This window comes from Mus caroli, unplaced genomic scaffold (genome assembly GCF_978045245.1).
Source record: "Mus caroli unplaced genomic scaffold, Mus_caroli_1 scaffold_5, whole genome shotgun sequence".
Taxonomy (NCBI): Eukaryota; Metazoa; Chordata; class Mammalia; order Rodentia; family Muridae; genus Mus; species Mus caroli.
This window is the reverse complement of record NW_028227260.1, coordinates 3,385,379-3,392,375: the sequence shown is the minus strand read 5'-3', so window position 1 is coordinate 3,392,375 and position 6,997 is coordinate 3,385,379. Positions and strand designations below refer to the sequence as shown.

The window sequence follows — 6,997 nt, the reverse complement described above, 5'->3', positions numbered from 1 at the left end:
CTGGGAAGGAAAAAGTCAAAATATCACTGTTTGCAAATGATATGATAGTATGTTTAAGTGACCCCAAAAATTGCACCAGAGAACTCCTACAGCTAATAAACAACTTCAGCAAAGTGTCCAGATATACAATTAACTCAAACAAATCAGTAGCCTTTCTGCACTCAAAGGATAAATGGGCAGAGAAAGAAATTATAGAAATGACACCTTTTACAATAGTCACAAACAATATAAAATATCTTAGTGTGACTCTAACCAAATAAGTTCTAAGAAGGGGGAACGAAATACCCACAAGAGAAAATTTGGAAACAAAGACTGGAGCAGAGACTGAAGGAAAGGCCATCCAGAGATTGCCCCACCTGGGAATCCATCCTATATACAGTCACCAAAACTGGATGCTATTGAGGATTCCAGGGAGTGCTTGCTGAAAGAAGCCTGATATTGCTGTCTCCTGAGAGGCTCTGCCAGAGCCTGATAAACAGAGGCAGATGTTCACAACCAACCATTGGACTGAGCGTGGGGTCCCTGATGGAGGAGTTGGAGAAGACATTGAAGGAGTTGAGGGGGTTTGCAACTCCATGGGGGAACAACAGTGTCAACCAGCCAGACCCCCTGGAGCTCCCAGGGACTCGACCACCAACCAAAGAGTACACATGAAGGGACCCATGGCTCTGGATGCATATGGGGAAGAGGATGGCCTTGTTGGACATCAGTGGGAGGAGTGGTCCTTGGGCCTGATGGTATTTGATGCCCCAGTTTTGGGAAATACCAGGGCAGGAAGACAGGAGTGGGGGGGTGGATGGGTGAGCATCCTCATAGGGGCAGGGGGAGACAGGATGGGATAGGGGGGTTGAGAAGAGGAGACCTGGAAAGGAAAAAACATTTGAAATGTAAATAAAGAAAATATCCAGTTTAAAAAAAATTAAATCTATCTCCTGTATCACCTAAATAACTATATTGCTCAGGAGCAAATTTAACAAGAATGTCTAATATCTTACATATTGAAAACTGTAAAATACTGCTGAGAAAATTGGAGAGTAGTGTGGAGCGCCGCTATCTCGTAAACATCCTGTGCTGAGTCATTTCCTCAATAACAACTCGTAAACATCCTGTGCTGAGTCATTTCCTCAATAACAACTCGTAAACATCCTGTGCTGGAAATCCCCGCCCCGGGCAGCTCCGCCTCAGGGATGGGGCAATCAGTGTTGAGCCAATCATGGCTTGCCACGTCCGAGGCAGGGAGAATTTCATATAAAAGGGAGGGGCTCGGATTGCCTGGGGTCTCCGGTTGTGAAGCTTATGCTCTCCCTCTCAAGACGCATAAAGCTTGCTGCAGAAGAACCCTATTGTGTGTGGTGTCCTTATTCGCGGGCGAATTAGAGAACACTCACATCTGGTGCCGAAATCCCGGGAAAACAAAGAACATCGTGAGCACTGTCGGAGATCCCTCGGTGACGGGGAGGGTCCAGAACTGCAGGAACTACGTCTCGGAAAGGTATGCCTGAATTTTACCTGACCCTTTCGCACTCCCTTCAACTAACTGGGCCGTGGGAGGGATTGCCCGAGGCTTTAATTATCGTCTTCGTGGCTTTGGTTGTATGGTTCCTAGCCCGAAAGAAAGGGCAAAAGGTTTTAGAAGCTATGCAGGAAGGTATGTCAGAATCCGAGCGTAGTGAGAGGATGGGTGTGCGCACAAAAACCGTAAAAAAGGCAAAAAAGGGAAGTGAAAAAGGACCTCCCGGGAGAAATAGAAAGGGAGAGAAGGGGAGCAGCAGGCCCGGGTTATATCCGACCCGAGAACTGGCTGCCCTCCACCTATGAGATACCTCGGATTCTTCTGAAACCGAGGATAGTAAGCTGACCTCGGAGGAAGAGGGCGAGTTAGAAGAAGAAGCAGTTAGATATAAAGGAGAAAGGTATCACCCAGATGAAGGCGGGCGACCTGAGTCAAGTAAGCCCGCGTCCGGTGTCTTCTCTAAGGATAGGAGATTGTTGGCTGCCGCCATTCCCTCCGCTCCCCCACCTTATGAGGCCCGGTCATCCACAACTTCCTTTTTTCCCCAAAGGATCCTCCGCAAGCTACACTTAGCGTTTCCTGTTTATGAACAGGAAGGGGAGAGAATCTACGCTCCTGTAGACTATAGTCAGATAAAAGATCTTGCAGAATCAGTAAGAAAATATGGTCCCAATGCTAATTTTACTATTATGATTCTTGAAAGAATGGCACAAACTGCCATGACACCTAGTGATTGGCAAATGGTGGTTAAGGCCGCCTTGCCTACCATGGGACAATACATAGAATGGAAAGCCTTGTGGCATGAGGCAGCCCAGTCCCAGGCCAGGGCCAACGCAATAGCCCTTACGCAAGAGCAGCGGGATTGGACATTTGACCTTTTAACAGGCCAAGGCCCGTGGGCCGCAGATCAAATTAATTACCATTGGGGGGCGTACGCCCAGATTTCCAGCACAGCCATACGGGCCTGGAAGTCACTTAATCACAAGGGAGAAACCACCAATCAGCTTACAAAAATTGTTCAAGGGCCCCAGGAGCCCTTTGCCGACTTCGTCGCACGCATGGTGGAGGCGGCAGGAAAAATCTTTGGGGACCCAGAGGGGATAGGACCCTTTATTGAGCAACTGATTTTTGAACAAGCCACCCAGGAATGCAGGAATGCCATTGCTCCTAGAAAATCAAAAGGGTTGCAAGAATGGCTAAGAGTGTGTAGAGAGCTTGGAGGTCCACTTAGCAATACTGGCCTCGCGGCCGCCATCATGTTAGCACAAAAGCATCCTCCACAAAAGAAGACCGGTGAACGGACCTGTTTTAATTGTGGTAAGCCTGGACATTTCAAAAGAGATTGCAAAGCCCCAGACAAGAAAGGGGGGGTCTTGACCCTCTGCACGAGGTGTGGTAAAGGGTACCACAGAGCAGATCAATGTCGCTCAGTGCGAGATATACAGGGAAGGCTTTTGCCTCCATTAAATGTTCCTGCTCCCAATGTGTCAAAAAACGGGTCACTGGGCCCACGGTCCCAGGGCCCTCAAAGATATGGGAACCGGTTTGTCAGAACATCCGGGATGGCGGAAGAAGCGACCCAGGAAGACCCACAAGGGTGGACCTGCGCGCCGCCTCCGACCTCCTACTAATGCCCCAAATGAGTATCCAACCAGTACCTATAGAGCCAATGTCACCTTTGCCCCCTGGGACCATGGGCCTTATCCTCGGACGAGGATCACTCACCTTACGGGGCCTAGTGGTCCATCCTGGGGTTGTTGACCATCTACACTCCCCCGAAATACAGGTCTTATGTTCCAGCCCCAGGGGTGTGTTTTCCATCAGTGCAGGAGATAGGATAGCTCAATTGCTGCTCCTCCCCGACACCCTCTGGGAGGACTCCCCAGGCCCCAGTCCCAAAACGATGGGGTCGTCAGGAACTGATTCAGCCTACCTTGTTGTATCCCTGAATGAAAGGCCCAAACTCTGCCTCGAAGTAAATGGAAAAAGGTTTGAAGGTATTCTTGATACCGGGGCAGACAAAAGCATTATATCCACGCACTGGTGGCCAAAAGCTTGGCCCACTACAAAATCGTCCCACTCTCTACAAGGTCTGGGATATCATTCATGCCCTGCCATAAGCTCAATGAGTTTGACCTGGAAGGCTCCTGAGGGACAAAAGGGTAAATTCGAACCTTATGTGCTCCCGCTCCCAGTAAACCTTTGGGGGAGAGACATTATGCAACATTTGGGCCTAACCCTGTCCAATGAAAAAATCGTGTCGGAGGAAGGGTTGAACAAGGCAAAAAACATGATGCTATAATTTCACATATGCCGCTAATCTTTCTAAGAGTTTGTCCCAACAGCTGCTATATAATTGGACGTCTGATTTTGATCAAACCCTCCAGAAACTTAGATTGGCCATCGTCCAAATCAATTCCACCAGACTTGACCTCTCCTTGACCGAAGGCTTTTCGTCATGGATTTCTTCTGCTGTTTCTTATTTTAAGGAATGGGTGGGGGTGGGTTTGTTTGGAATTCTCCTTTGCTTCGGATCGGTATCTAGCTTATGGTTAATTTGCAAATTATATAAGAAAAATAATAGAGACAAAATCATGATATCCCAGGCGCTTGCTGCCTTGGAGCAGGGGCAATCTGCACAGGTATGGTTGGCGGCGCTTAAACAAAATTGATTTGCACCACTGGTCGCTGGCTGCCCGCACTTTAGCGGGTGAGCTTCAGCAGCCCTAGAGGATTGTAGAGCAATGCATCGCACAGGTGGTCCCCCCGTCCCACCTGGGGAATATGCCGTCTAGTGGGGGTTTCCTGCCCTAGTCTTCCCCTCCTCGAAAAAATGGCAGAGGGACAGGTCGGAGCAACTTCGGGTCCCACTCAAGCCTAGTTGTTGCTTGCGGACATAGTTCTTACATCTCTGAGTAAGAGGATTCGGCCAATGTTCCCGTCCTCTCATACTGGGTGTCCAGTTGGTTTTATTAGACAAAAAAGGGGGAGATGTGGAGCGCCGCTATCTCGTAAACATCCTGTGCTGAGTCATTTCCTCAATAACAACTCGTAAACATCCTGTGCTGAGTCATTTCCTCAATAACAACTCGTAAACATCCTGTGCTGGAAATCCCCGCCCCGGGCAGCTCCGCCTCAGGGATGGGGCAATCAGTGTTGAGCCAATCATGGCTTGCCACGTCCGAGGCAGGGAGAATTTCTTATAAAAGGGAGGGGCTCGGATTGCCTGGGGTCTCCGGTTGTGAAGCTTATGCTCTCCCTCTCAAGACGCATAAAGCTTGCTGCAGAAGAACCCTATTGTGTGTGGTGTCCTTATTCGCGGGCGAATTAGAGAACACTCACAGAGTAGGGCAGAAATCTAGCAGATAAGGAACATTTCATAACTCTAAACTGGAAAACTCTGCATTATTAAAATGCCATTTCTCTCCCAAACTGATCTATAAATTCAGTGTGATCTGTATAAAAATCCAAGCAGACTATTTTACACAAATTGAACAGATTATAAAAGTTGTACAGAAATGCAAAAGACCTAGAAAAGGTTTTCTAAAGTATGTTCCAACAAATATTGGAATATTTGCAGTATTTACTGTAAAGCCACAGGAGTTAGACAATGTGAGATCAATGAGAGGCCAGGAATAAATCCTCTCATTTATGGTCAATTTACTTTCAACAAAAGTACCAAGACGATTCAATGAGAAAATGAACAGCCCTTTTACTACATGGTTTGGGGACAATCAGAAATCCATTTGCAAAAGAAAAAAATAAAATGTTTACTTAATGCTGCATACAAAAATTAATTTGTAATGTATCCTATACTGCAATAGAAGAATTAAAACTATATAAGTTCTAAAATAAACTAGGAAAAATATGAGCTTTATGATTTAAGTTGTAAAAATCAGAATTTATTAAAATTAATTGTTTTGCTTCAACAGGAATGGTTAAAAAATTAAAGACAAGCTAAAGACTATGATAAGATATTACAAATCATCTATGGGAAGACAAAAACAACTGTTAAAATTCAGTAAGTAAAAGACTACCAAAAGTTTTAAATGGTTTGATGGCTATTCTTGGTTCTCCACTTGACTACATCTGGAATAAACTAAAATCCAAAAATGGCGAGCATATCTGTGGGATTGAGGGATTGTCTACATTGGGTTGGCTTGTGGGCTTGTCTTAGGAGGAACATTGTGGTGGTTTGAATATACTTGGCTCAGGGAGTGGCACTATTTGGAGGTGTGGCCTTGTTGGAGTAGGTGTAATCTTGTTGGATGAGGTGTGTCTCTGTGGTTGTAGGCTTTGAGAGCTTCCTCCTAACTGCCTGAGGATGCCAGTCTTCTCCTGTTTGCCTTCTGAAAAAGATGTACAACTCTGAGCTCCTCCAGCCATGCCTTGATGATAATGGAATTGAACCTCTTAACCTGTAAGCCAGATCCAATTAAATGTTGTCCTTATAAGAGTTGCCTTCGCTCTTCTCCCTGACTGATCAGCTCCTGAATTCGCCTGAAGATTCAGGCAGCCCTGGAAGTCACTGCTCAATACTGCAGCCAGGAGCTGGATCAGTATGTCCAATGTGTAGCAGCCAAGCCAGAGTTGTGGCATCGAGATTGTCACCCCCTTAATATGAGCATTGCTTGCTGCACGTCCTCCCACCCCATCATCCACCAGATCTGACAGGCCTGTGTTGAGCCGTTTGAAGCCTTTGAGGAGTGTCTTCGCTTGAATGAGGCAGCAGTTGGTAACTGTGTTAAACACGTAGGCCACTTCCTACAGTGTGCTGATCAGGTGCAGTCACCAAGTTCACCCACAACTGGAGAGGCACAGCCCCTGCCTGCCTCCTAACAACCCCCTTGAACTTATAGAAAATGGACATGAGCTCGCCTAGAATGACAAGAGTTTTGAAGTCTTAAGGGCCCTGCTGTGGGTCTGGCTCTCCTGGACTTCAGGATGTTACATAAATAAAGAGTTACCTTTGTCATGGTTTCTGTTCACAGTAGTAAAAACCTAAGATTTTTAAGTGAGAAGACCCACTCCTCTGTGTCCTGTATCATTTCCTGGATTTGGGAAATGTATCATACAAGAATGGAGAATGTGAGTTACATAGTAAGCATGAATTTATGCATTTCTTTTTATGTATGAATTTCTTTCTACTTTTAACTGCCTTGAATTCTCCACAATGATAGATGATAAACTCCCAATTGTACGCTAAACAAACCCCTTCTTCCCTAAACTGCTTTTCTTCTGGGTAATTATCAGAATAAATAATACATACTATGTTATGAGTGAATCACAAAAGAATTTTGATATCTAAAAGCCAGAGGCAATAACTGTGTATTGTATCATTCCACATATATGACATTCTTTACATTCTTTTTAGATTTATTTATTTGATGTATACGAATGTATTGTCTGCAAAGATATTTGTTTACTTTGTGCATACTTGGTGCCCCTGAACGTCAGAAGATGTCAGTTCCCCTAGAACTGGAG

General features: G+C 45.7%; 1 pseudogene; it reads left to right on the top strand.

Moving 5' to 3' along the window:
- The first annotated feature begins 6,133 nt into the window (after positions 1-6,133).
- Positions 6,134-6,352, top strand: LOC110286450 (coiled-coil-helix-coiled-coil-helix domain-containing protein 5 pseudogene; annotated as a pseudogene).
- The last annotated feature ends 645 nt before the right edge of the window (positions 6,353-6,997 follow it).